Raw genomic sequence first — 13,984 nt, 5'->3', positions numbered from 1 at the left:
AAGCCTGCTTGCTCTCTTTCCCGACATCCAGCACTTTTCCAAGGTGTGGGGCTTCGTTCCTTATAGAATCAAGCTCGGCAACCCGACCGAGTATGTTTATCATGTTGCGTTAAAAGTTCATGGGCGATTTGCCTTGGGGGACGATTAGGGGCATCCTTGGCACCATGGGCTGCTTGAGGAGGTGGGCTGGAAGAAGAAATGAACCGGCACTGGAAGAAGCTACTCTCTGCTGAGATCTAAATGAGGGCAGAAAAAATGAAACCTAAGCGATGGCAGGCTTACCGAGACGGAAAGGGAGGTACCATACTTCGCAAAATATCCTCTTCTGCTTCTCTTCTGGCAGAGAGCTCCGTCCCATGTGTCTACCGGTATCTTGAGCTGGAAGAACCGAGCTCCTTAACAGCGCAGGGAAGGGCTGACAGTCAGGGAGGTTAGACTGTTAAACAGCCAACAGGGCATGGAGCTTAGACGGTTAAACAGCCAAGAGCTTAAACATTTGAGCCAGCAGTTAAGGTAGCAAGAAGAGCAATGGTGCTGAACAGAGAATATGACATCTGTTTGGGAAGCTATGACATCTATGTTGGTTAACCTGCGAGGCTGATTTGATGGAGGTTAACGTAAATCAGGGCATTTGTACGTGTTAGCTGCTAATTATTCATTGTGAACACATTTCATTCTATTCAGCATTATCCATGCAGCATCCGCTACGTGTAAGTTACTTTTGTTGTTATATAATAAAGTTAGAAATGATTTCGTGGTTACCTCGCTTCGACTTTTATTTTTGCTTCGGCTCCACTACATTGGTTTATATCAGGTACTGTTTATGTTATTACATTGTATTGACATATTTTAGCCTCTGTAGGGTTTGAGTTTTTTACCTAGGCTGTGTACGATTTCAGTTTTTGAGCTACGGGAAACTTGTGTTTTTATCAGTAGCGTGGGCTGTCCTAAGGTTCTTTTTTATCTTGGCAGTGGTTTTTTTTAAGGTTTGGAATAAAGGCATTTTCCAGGTCTAGCATCTGTTTTCCAAAGATATCATTCATTGAAATTTCAAATTTTTGGCTTCATAAGTTACATCTTTCTCTTTGAAAGCACATTGTCGTGTTGTTGAATTAGTTTTCACAGCAGGTTCTTTTTTATCTTGGCAGTGGTATTTTGAAGTTTGGTAAACAAACGATTGGTTAGGAAGGGACCTCAAACTGTAGGACCCTCGCAAGTTACGGTTACCATTAGCTCTTGCAAGCACTACATACAATAGTGATGACTATAGAGCCTCTGTTGAGGGCTAAATCAGTACTGTTAGATTCTAACCGGCACTTAGGAGCCTGAAGGAGAATATGTATTGTATAAATCTCATCCTTATGATGGAAAATGCACTCCTAGGTTCAAAGTACCTACAAGGTATTCGATGGTACGAGTTTCGGTCCTCAAGGGTACGCTTTCGGTCATCGGATGACCTCAAGCGCTTCAAGACATGCCCCTGACTTGACTTTGATCGACCTTAATACTGAGATTACACATTGCCTCGAAGGTCTGGAGATTCTTGCTACAGCTCGGCTCGAGTTGGAACTCTTAGCCCATACATTCTACCATCATAGGCTCACCGATCTTTTTGTTGGCTGAACGAGGGACATGATTCTTTTTTACATTGATTTAACAATGGAATGCATACATAGAGTCAATGCCAATAATTGGTTTAGATATCCTCTTGAATTGCTCTGGTAGGGATATATAATTTTGTGTATATTGTAATCTATATAATATTATTTATCTGTATTTTATATATTCTTTTTAACATAAATATTAAAATTTTCCAAATACAATATAGTGTAGTTTTAATCTGGCATTTAACTTAGACTTGATGTCTGCTAATACAATATAGCATAGCTTTAATCTAGCATTTGACAGTGGATTTGTCACCATTTGCCTGATTTTGAAAGTGGCTCGACCCTGTATGGACATCGTAGATCAGTGTATAGACAATATAGATGAATTAAGGCTACCTATATCAGATTGCTAAGGAAACCAATTGATTAGGGAAATATGGTAGCATCTTTTCACTCTTCTTGTTCTTGTAATGATTAGGGTCTCTTGTTTAATTATTAGTCAAATTCATTTCCCTTTCACCTCAATGCAATTCTTCAAAAAAATGTCATACATAGAATCAATGCCAATAATTCATTTAGATATCCTCTTGAATTGCTCTGGTAGTGTGTTGATGCAGTTAATTCTCCCCAATGACTGTTGTTGCATATTAGATGAATCTCCATTGTCTGCCATGGTTTCTGATTAGGGCCTTCGCTTCTCTCACTTGTCATTTGGCTATTTATGGGAGCACTCCTTGTCCATTGTGATCGGTTTATGTCTCTTCATTCCAAGGGATGGAAGAACCCGTTATCTAGCTAGAACTTGTCTGTGGTGGCAAGCGCCTCTTTTTTATTGATGACACTCCTATGAAGGCAGGTGTGTGCTACACTCACAAGAGACTGCCAGTGATATGCTGGAGGAAGGTGGGTATGACGTCAAGTCCGCAGTTCCATCGAAGCCTATCCATGAGCACAATGTGCACCCAAAACACATGCTATGTCTCCTTAGTCATGGATGGCAAGGTGATTCTCCATTAGCTCACACAACAATACTTATAAATAACAATCAATTCATGTTTGTTTCTATATTTAAAAGGTTTTCCCTGTCATAGAGGATGTACAGACGAGAGGCTAGCAGCTTGTTGCATATTAGATGAATCTCCATTGTCTGCCATGGTTTCTGAGAGTTATTTTTATAACAGAATTGTTTTAGTCAAGACATAAGTGTAGATGTGATGTGAGAACACAAAATTGTATGACTGAGGGTTTCTGAGGGTTTTTTTTATAACAGAATTGTTTTAGTCAATTTCTTCAATTTACAGAACCTGACATAAGTGTAGATGTGATGTGAGAACACACAAAATTGTATGACTGAGGAACATGATCGGATGACTTAGCTCGATGGGATGACTTTTTCACTGTTCTTGTTCTTGTAATGATTAGGGTCTCTTGTTATCACCTGTATGGTCTGAGTCCACAGTTGTCCCCACTACTTGAAGTATATCTATGGATAATATGGGCTATTCTCTTAGTATTGCCATCTCTAATATGTGTGCTATTGATTTGCTTATACTCACCTTGGTCGTCCATCAAATACAGGTCCCAATAATGAGAACACTAGTGAAACTAAGCTCTATAACAGGGTATGTGTTGTAATATAAACCAAGCTGGCAGCTTGTTTTATCAGCTAATGACAGAATCTGTACTGATTCTTTTTGACATTGATTTAACAATGGAATGCATACATAGAGTCAATGCCAATAATTCATTTAGATATCCTCTTGAATTGCTCTAGTAGGGATATATAATTTTGTGTATATTGTAATCTATATAATATTACTTATCTGTATTTTATATATTATTTTTAACATAAATATAAAAATTTTCCAAATACAATGTAGCGTAGTTTTAATCTGGCATTTAACTTAGACCTGTTGTCTGCTAATACAATATAGCATAGCTTTAATCTAGCATTTGACACTGGATTTGTCACCATTTGCCCGATTTTGAAAGTGGCTCGACTCTGTATGGACATCGTAGATGAGGGGACAGACATGACTCGCATCCCATTGCTGGGGTGTAAGGTCTCTTGTTCCTTGTGGCCTTCGCTTCTCTCACTTGTCATTTGGCTATTTATGGGAGCACTCCTTGTCCATTGTGATCGGTTTATGTCTCTTCATTCTAATCGAGCTAAGTCATCCCGTCAAGCTAAGTCATCCCATCATGTTGCTCGGTTAGTAAATCGAAATTTCATGCAAGATTATTTAGTAAACATTTTCTTGATGTGTGCACTTGCACAATTTTTTCTTGAGATTACTTTTCATCATGTCCTTTTGTTTATTTGGCCAATCCATGATATGTTGGGTTGATTCCTTTTCCATTTACTCAGCAAATCGATCCAACCATTTTGACAGTGTTGATTCGATGTGACCCACTGCCAACCATAATGTGATGGGCACATAATGCTTATTATTCACACCATTACTAAAAAAATTCTAGTCCATGTGAATTATGTGCCTATCCAAACACCCATATACTAACCAATTGACCCACTAAACCAATGAAGTTTGTGCAATCATCCTTGTGTCCTATCCATGCATTCCATGGCTAGGAAAGTATTGCATACATACTTCAACCACCTCCAACTTGCCTCCACACATTGATCTCCCCAATGCTTTGGAATTATTGGATAATTAGTCCAACTACCACACATAATTCTTGAGAAGGTACCTCCTCACGTCAAAATTAACTCTTTTCCATTTGCTTTTATATGACATAGAATGTTGAACTCTTGATTACACCATGATGAAATTTCTTATCAATGTATCTTGTAACAGTGCATCCTAATTGAATGCATCAAGGTTACATTTCCTTTCATGATACTATATGTATCTTCAACTTGTCCTAATAAATGCATATTCAAAAATATCCTCCATATCCTTGAGCATTCATCATGTCTGACAAATGCTTCATCCTCAAATATCGTAGAATCAATCAAAATTCCTTTGATAAAAATCCAAGCATCATAAATTGATTTGATTTACACTAAAATTTGTCAATTTCCATCGCCTTCCTACAATAATTTAGAATAGTGACAAGATAGTTGTCCTCCTCTCCTACCTCCTCATCCTTGTCAAAGACAAGCTAGGTGAATGTATACACACTCTCCTCAATCATTGTGCTCTTTCCAATCCTCTCATGTGGGATGCTCTGTGAACCCTAAAAACATTGTTGCTCATCTCGTTCTCTCATCATTCCATCTCGTTGAACAAGTCTCATCTCCTCCGTATGACTATTGATGAACTTGTAAGTAGCACAATCTTTGTACAAGAGGTAATATCAAATTTTCTACATTTCCTATCTTTTTCTTCTCTTGATGAATGGTAGCAATGACTTGATTGTTTCATTGTTGAGATATCATGGTGTGAGGGTTGTTTGTCACACTATGAACTCCTGCTAAAACTCAATTATGGAAATCCACAATTGTCATATTATGCTACTATTGTTCACCATTAAGGCAGCTTGTACCCTGTACCTTCCAGCCCCAGGCGCAGATGGTAGAGCGTTCCATCAATTCTGCAGTTATCAACAATTCTTTTCTACAGGCAGTTTGTGCAATCATCCTTGTGTCCTATCCATGCATTCCATGGCTAGGAAAGTCCTTTGGCATGCTCACATGCCCAAGATAACTTGGCATGGCCAATATAATCGTGGAACAACATGAACCTTTCATTTTTCTCCTTAGTGGGTGTTTTGGCAACCCTAAATTCGATGTTGTTGAAAAATTATGTGAGGTCACATCGAGCCATCTAGTGGAGTATCTTGCATCCTCCCCCATACCTAATTCTTTCTCACCCTAGCAACTTCCAATTAGTAAATTCAAACCTCTAATTCCACCAACTAAAAATTACTTTGGAAACTTGCCGCTAAGTATCGAACCTCTAAGAATTCACTCTATTCAACCTCATGACATGCTATTGCATCCATACTTCAACCACGTGCAACTTGCCTCCACACATTGATCTCCCCAATGCTTTGGAATTATTGGATAATTAGTCCAACTACCACACATAATTCTTGAGAAGGTACCTCCTCATGTCAAAAATAACTCGTTTCCATTTGCTTTTATATGACATAGAATGTTGAACTATTGATTACACCATGATGAAATTTCTTATCAATGTATCTTGTAAGAATGCATCCTAACTGAATGCATCAAGGTTGCATTTCCTTTCATGATACTATATGCATCTTCAACTTGTCCTAATAAATGCATATTCAAAAATATCCTCCATATCCTTGAGCATTCATCATGTTTGACAAATGCTTCATCCTCAAATATCGTAGAATCAATCAAAATTCATTTGATAAAAGTCCAAGCATCATAAGTTGATTTGATTTAAACTAAAATTTGTGAATTGCCATGGCCTTCCTACAATAATTTAGAATAGTGACAAGATATTTGTCCTCCTCTCCTACCTCCTCATCCTTGTCAAAGACAAGCTAGGTGAATGTATACACACTCTCCTCAATCATTGTGCTCTTTCCAATCCTCTCATGTTGGATGCTCTGTGAACCCTATAAACATTGTTGTTCATCTCGTTCTCTCATCATTCCATCTCGTTGAACAAGTCTCATCTCCTCCATATGACTATTGATGAACTTATAAGTAGCACAATCTTTGTACAAGAGGTAATATCAAATTTTCTACATTTCCTATCTTTTTCTTCTCTTGATGAATGGTAGCAATGAATTGATTGTTTCATTGTTGAGATATCATGGCGTGAGGGTTGTTTGTCACACTATGAACTCCTGTTAAAACTCAATTATGGAAATCCACAATTGTCATATTATCCTACTATTGTTCACCATTAAGGCAGCTTGTACCCTGTACCTTCCAGCCCCAGGCACAGATGGCAGAGCGTTCCATCAATTCTGCAGTTATCAACAGTTCTTTTCTACAGGAAGTTTGTGCAATCATCCTTGTGTCCTATCCATGCATTCCATGGCTAGGAATGTCCTTTGGCATGCTCACATGCCCAAGATAACTTGGCATGGCCAATACAATCATGGAACAACATGAACCTTTCATTTTTCTCCTTAGTGGGTGTTTTGGCAACCCTAAATTCGATGTTGTTGAATAATTGTGTGAGGTCACATCAAGCCATCTAGTGGAGTATCTTGCATCCTCCCCCATGCGTAATTGTTTCTCACCCTAGCAACTTCCAACTAGTAAATTCAAACCTCTAATTTCACCAACTAAAAATTACTTTGGAAACTTGCCGCTAAGTATCGAACCTCTAAGAATTCACTCTATTCAACCTCATGACATGTTATTGCATCCATACTTCAACCATGTGCAACTTGCCTCCACACATTGATCTCCCCAATGCTTTTGAATTATTTGATAATTAGTCCAACTACCACACATAATTCTTGAGAAGGTACCTCCTCACGTCAAAAATAACTCTTTTCCATTTGCTTTTATATGACATAGAATGTTGAACTATTGATTACACCATGATGAAATTTCTTATCAATGTATCTTGTAACAGTGCATCCTAACTGAATGCATCAAGGTTGCATTTCCTTTCATGATACTATATGCATCTTCAACCTATCCTAATAAACGCATATTCAAAAATATCCTCCATATCCTTGAGCATTCATCATGTTTGATAAATGCTTCATCCTCAAATATCGTAGAATCAATCAAAATTCCTTTGATAAAAGTCCAAGCACCATAAATTGATTTGATTTACACTAAAATTTGTGAATTTCCATGGCCTTCCTACAATAATTTAGAATAGTGACAAGATATTTGTCCTCCTCTCCTACCTCCTCATCCTTGTCAAAGACAAGCTAGGTGAATGTATACACACTCTCCTCAATCATTGTGCTCTTTCCAATCCTCTCATGTGGGATGCTCTGTGAACCCTAAAAACATTGTTGTTCATCTTGTTCTCTCATCATTCCATCTCGTTGAACAAGTCTCATCTCCTCCATATGACTATTGATGAACTTGTAAGTAGCACAATCTTTGTACAAGAGGTAATATCAAATTTTCTACATTTCCTATCTTTTTCTTCTCTTGATGAATGGTAGAAATGACTTGATTGTTTCATTGTTGAGATATCATGGCGTGAGGGTTGTTTGTCACACTATGAAATCCTGTTAAAACTCAATTATGGAAATCCACAGTTGTCATATTATCCTACTATTGTTCACCATTAAGGCAGCTTGTACCGTGTACCTTCCAACCCCAGGTGAAGATGGCAGAGCGTTCCATCAATTCTGCAGTTATCAACAGTTCTTTTCTACAGGAAGATTGAAGGAAGCAGGTTGTGGGCCCAGCGTTGGCATGGTTTGAACCAGTGTTCCAGCTTTTCTGGACATAAACCAAGCTGGCAGATTGTTTTATCACCTAATGACAGAATCTGTACTGATTCTCTTTGACATTGATTTAACAATGGAATGCATAGATAGAGTCAATGCCAATAATTCGTTTAGATATCCTCTTGAATTGCTCTGGTAGTGTGTTGATGCAGTTAATTCTCCCCAATGACTGTTGTTGCATATTAGATGAATCTCCATTGTCTGCCATGGTTTCTGAGGGTTCTTTTTATAACAGAATTGTTTTAGTCAATTTCTTCAATTGACAGAACCTGACATAAGTGTAGATGTGATGTGAGAACACACAAAATTGCATGACTGAGCGACCGTGCATTTGTCACCATTTGCCCAATTTTGTAAGTGGCTTGACTCTATATGGACATCGTAGATCAGTGTATAGACAATATAAATGAATTAAGGCTACGTATATCAGATTGCTAAGTATAGAAACCAACTGATTAGGGAAATATGGTAGCTATTCAAAGGCTTTGTCAGCTTACTTAACCCAAAGCTAATCCCATATATATTATGTACATACTCTATTAGTCTTGTTAAGGTTTGGGAACTAGTCTGAATACCATTTATTTACTATCATAAGAAGTTTGATAGGAGAGCATGTTATTAGTTGTATTAGGCTTAATGGTCACTATTACTTACTTGTATCAAGTAACCTCTTGCTTCATTAGTAGTATTACATTTATATCGATTTAATAGGGTGTGATATGTGTAATGACTTTAATGTCACACTTGTAGCATGTTATTAGTGCGATCTCCATTATACTGTATAAGCTCAACTAGTGTGATTTCTTGTTATTACTATAAGCTTAGTAAGTATGAGTCATTCTACATAGATATGGTGTTACTTACCTCATGATGGTACAGAGATCATGTAGGTTTATAATAAACATGGTGAACATCACAGAATAATTAATGCCTAAAACACATGCTTTGCCTCCTTGTTCATGGATGGCAAGATCAGTGGCCTATAATCTCCTAGACCAAGAGGAATAAGAGCTTTGTTGAATGGTTTTCGGACTATTCCTCTAGAAGGTATTATTGGTCTCCTCTCTTACTGTCTTTAGAGGGACCACTGACGCATTTTAATTTTTAATAAAAGGTCATTTTTTGAGAGAGCTTGGGGCTTCCACCCCATGTTATCCCTGTCTCCCTCTTTGAGAGGATTTCCTTGTGTGTGTGAGACTAACTTTCTTGCATTTTTTAGTGATTAATCTTGCTAATAGTTAGCTACAGTGGACTGATTTTCTTGACAGTGGTATTTTTTTATTTTCTCTGAGGTCTGGTGCATTCCTCTCATTAGTTTGATTATGCAGTATTGGGCATTTGGAGTACAGAACCTAGCCACACTTAAAATCATATAACAAGTCGTGCACTAAATTTGTCACACATAATAACAAGAAAACTCATACAAGTATCTAATCTCTTGATTTCAGTGATTAATTTTAAGTTGTCTGTGACAGTGGACTAATTTTCTTGACAATGGTGTTTTTTTATTTTCTCTAAGGTCTGGTGCATTCCTCTCATTAGTTTGATTATCCAGTATTGGGCATTTGGATTGCAGAACCTAGCCACACTTAAAATCATAATAACAAGCCTAAGTGCACTAAATTTGTCACACATAACAACAAGAAAACTCATACAAGTATCTAATTTCTTGATTTTAGTGATTAATTTTAAGCTGTCTGTGACTGATCAGTGGATTGATATACATTTACAATGACTGATCCTAATGTACAGCAGGTTCCTTTTTATCTTGACAATGGTATTTTGAAGTCTAGTATCAAAATTGTGCATTGGATGTTAACTGACATAAGCAGTCTGAGCATCTCAGTAGACATTTGCAGTCCCAAAGGTACACACAATGACTTCGTGTTCTACATCCAGTTTCATTGTTCAACTTGCTATTATGATTCTGTGACTTGTAATTGCATTGCACTACTAAACATAATATTGCATCAAACACTTAGTCGTCATCATGTCTGTTATGTCTGAGAAACACAATTTGCAATTAGTCTTGCAAAAGCATCACTTATTTCGTGTGGACAATTTCTCATATCTAATTGGAGACTATTTATTCGATAGTTTAGAACTTTTGCTAGATTTTCGATACACATTAGTAGAGCTAAGGAAAGGAACAATAGAGTAATTTAGAGATTGTCTCGAAAAACAAGATAGAGAGGCAATTTTGTCTTATGAACATGAACTACATGAAGAGTCACTTAAAGAAATGCATAACATTAGCAACCGTGAAATCTATTTAGAAAAAATGGCTAGATCTGCCTCAAACAATATACCCCTAGGATCTAGAGGTCTATGGGGAGATATTTTATGTATCCATTGGCTCTCAAATTGGCTGAAAATTCCAATTAGGGTTTGGTCCAAAACAAATATGAGAATTTATTTACACTTCAATTCAAGTGTTAGAACAAATACTCATGACATATTATTCCATGACGAGGATCCTCTGAATGGGCACTTCGAACCTTTGGTTTGTAGGCAGTCTACAATTGATTGTACCTTCCAACAACAAACCAACACCTCATATGAACAAATGAACTTATGCAGTAAACAAGATAACATAGAAACATGTCTTCTTCCAAGTAAAGAAGATACAAGTGAAATAAAGATATCTCGTAACATAGAAACATGTCTTCTTCGAAGTAAAGAAGATACAAGTGAAATAAAGATATCTCGTGCTAACATTAGAACATCTGATGTAGCAACTGCGACAAATACTGAGGAAGTTGTAATGTTTCATTCAACACATTCCTCAAAGAACAATATTGAAGCACAACCTGAAACAAAATGTCAATCTATTGAAACTAAATTAAAACCATCTTGTCACTTAAACAAGCACAAGAGAAGTTTATCTTTGCATGTGCTTAAGGACATTGCTCGGAAAAAATTGAAAAGGCAAAAAATAGGCATTGAGTATAACAAAATTACAATGAAACAACAAGTAGTTCTAGAAAACATAGAAGATGTTAGTGAGACACTGAGATTTCGGTCACTTAGAAACATGTCTGCTATGTCTGAGAAACACAATTTGCAATTAGTCTTGCAAAAGCATCACTTATTTCGTGTGAACAATTTCTCATATCTAATTGGAGACTGTTTATTCGATAGTTTAGAACTTTTGCTAGATTTTCGATACACATCAATAGAGCTAAGGAAAGGAACAATAGAGTATTTTAGAGACTGTCTCGAAAAACAAGATAGAGAGGCAATTTTGTCTTATGAACATGAACTGCATGAAGAGTCACTTAAAGAAATGCATAACATTAGCAATCGTGAAATCTATTTAGACAAAATGGCTAGATCTGCCTCAAACAATATACCCCTAGGATCTAGAGGTCTATGGGGAGATATTTTTTGTATAAATTGGCTCTCAAATTGGCGGAAAATACCAATTAGGGTTTGGTCCAAAACAAAGATGAGAATGTATTTGCACTTCAATTCAAGTGTTAGAACAAATACTCATGACATATTATTCCATGACGAGGATCCTCTGAATTGGCACTTCGAACCTTTGGTTCGTAGGCAGTCTACAATGGATTGTACCTTCCAACAAAAAGCCAACACCTCATATGAACAAATGAACTTATGCAGTAATCAAGATAACATAGAAACATGTCTTCTTCCAAGTAAAGAAGATACAAGTGAAATAAAGATATCACATGCTAATGCTAGAACATCTGATGTAGCAACTGCGACAAATACTAAGGAAGTTGTAATGTTTCATTCAGCACATTCCTCAAAGAAAAATACTAAAACACAACCTAAAACAAAATGTCAATGTGTTCAAACTAAATTAAAACCATCTTATCACTTAAACAAGCACAAGAGAAGTTTATCTTTGCATGTGCTTAAGGACATTGCTTGGAAAAATTTGAAAAGCCAAAAAATAGGCATTCAGTATAACAAAATTACAATGAAACAACAAGTAGTTCTAGAAAAAATATAAGATGTTAGTGAGACATTGAGATTTCGGTCACTTAGAAACTTGAAAAAACACATTAGAAACAACGCACAAACAGAAATTGTAACTTCTTGTCCGTTAAGCAAACAGACAAAAAGGTTATCTCTGCATTTGCTTAAAGGCATTATTCAGAAAAAATTGAAAACACAGAAAATAAAACTTGCATTCAACACAACAACAATGAAACAAGAAATAGTCATAGAAAACTTGGACTGCAATCCATTTGCAACAAGATCAAAGGATCTTTCAGCACAATCAAAGAAATCAGGAAAATCTGGCCTATTGATTCAATCAAGATCAATGAACAAATTAACAGAATTATCAAAGTTTGATCAAATATATCAAAGACAAATAACTGACACACCTATTTTCAATTGTTCATCATGTGAAAGAACTTTCTTCAAAAGAGACATTTGCTTCATGAAACAAGCAAATCAAACAAGACAAAATAAGATTAGGAAACTATCAACTAGTTTCAAGAATGTCAAATCTAGTGTTGAAAATGGCTATATTTGTAAACATTGCAAAAAAGAAATTGAACATGAAACAATCGCTAAATATGCAGTTCCTGAATAGATAAGAAGAAACAATGCCACTAGAACACTCACACAACTCACTGAACTAGAAGAAAGACTAGTTGCATTAAGGTTGCCCTTCTTGCAAATAAAAGAAATGGGCCATCGACATAAGAAGCCACAACTAGGCTTAACTGGAGGAGTCATCAATGTCCCCACTAACATTTCTAGAATTCAATCTGCATTGCCTCGAACTATAAAAGACACTGACACAGTTGTCGTTGTTGTCAAAAAGAGTTTAAGATTCAAAAGTGCTTATGCATTTGGCCGAGTTCGAGTTCACAAAGTGATGAAAGCATTAAAACAATTATGCAAAAGAATGCTTTACAAGCTCGAGAATGCTACCATAAATGACAATTGGAAAGAGGCATTCCTACAAAACCAAGAGGCATATCAAAGTTCAAGTGAAGCTGAAGATAGCGAACACGATAACCAAGAAAATGATGAACCAACGACAAAAACATTGGTCCATGGATTCATTGATGCACATACTGTCCATGACCTTGTAAATAAACAAATTAACATTGCACCTGCTGCAGGATACATGCCATTAGGAATCTTCAAAGATAAGTACTCAGAAGAAATGAGTTTCCCATCGCTTTTCTATGGCAACAAACGCCCAACTGACATCTCCAAAAACTTTACATATCAAAAGATTTGTCACTGGGAAGTGCTTCATAAAAACCATGATTTTGCTTATCATACTACTAACGTGTTTTATAAAGCAATTCACATTATCATAAATCAAGTCTTGAATACAATGTGGATTAGAATTAGAAAAGGGCAGTTAAAAGGTAGAAAACTAGTCGCAAAAGACATTAAGTCAAAACTGAACCTAGATCATATTTTAAAGTCTAACATTGGGTACATGGACCTAAAAACAATTTGTACCTCACTTGACTACCACCAGCAAATACGGAACAAACTCTATGCAATGATTCGACAACTAGGGCCGCCCACTTTCTTTGTGTCCTTTAGCAGTGCAGAGCATCTTTGGGATCCTTTAATGCATGCATTGACAGACATAAAACAAAACACTAGAAAACCAAACACAAATGAACTCGATGAAAATGAGCCTAGCTCATTAATAAGAAACGACCCTGTTACTTGTGTACGTTACTATAGATCTAGGAGGGACACACTACATCAATTGATATCTCATGATCATAAGTATTATGGAGAGCTCAATGACCACTTCTATGTAGCAGAATTCCAAAATCGGGGCAGTGAACATGAACATGAACATGGTTTATTTTGGATAAAATTTGCACCAATCTATGCTCAAAATACAAACATTGAATTCGAAAAATTCGTTGACAGCTACTTGTCAACTAATTCATTCCTAATTGCAAAGGAACTTAGAGCTCTACAACACCATTGTCACACAAAAAGTTGTAGGAAGCATGGAAATTATAATTGCAGATTTAATTTCC

This window comes from Pinus tabuliformis, chromosome 1_1 (assembly GCF_031772625.1).
Source record: "Pinus tabuliformis cultivar Carrire ecotype Pingquan chromosome 1_1, CPIR1, whole genome shotgun sequence".
NCBI lineage: Eukaryota > Viridiplantae > Streptophyta > Pinopsida > Pinales > Pinaceae > Pinus > Pinus tabuliformis.
Note: the sequence above shows the minus strand (reverse complement) of the source record.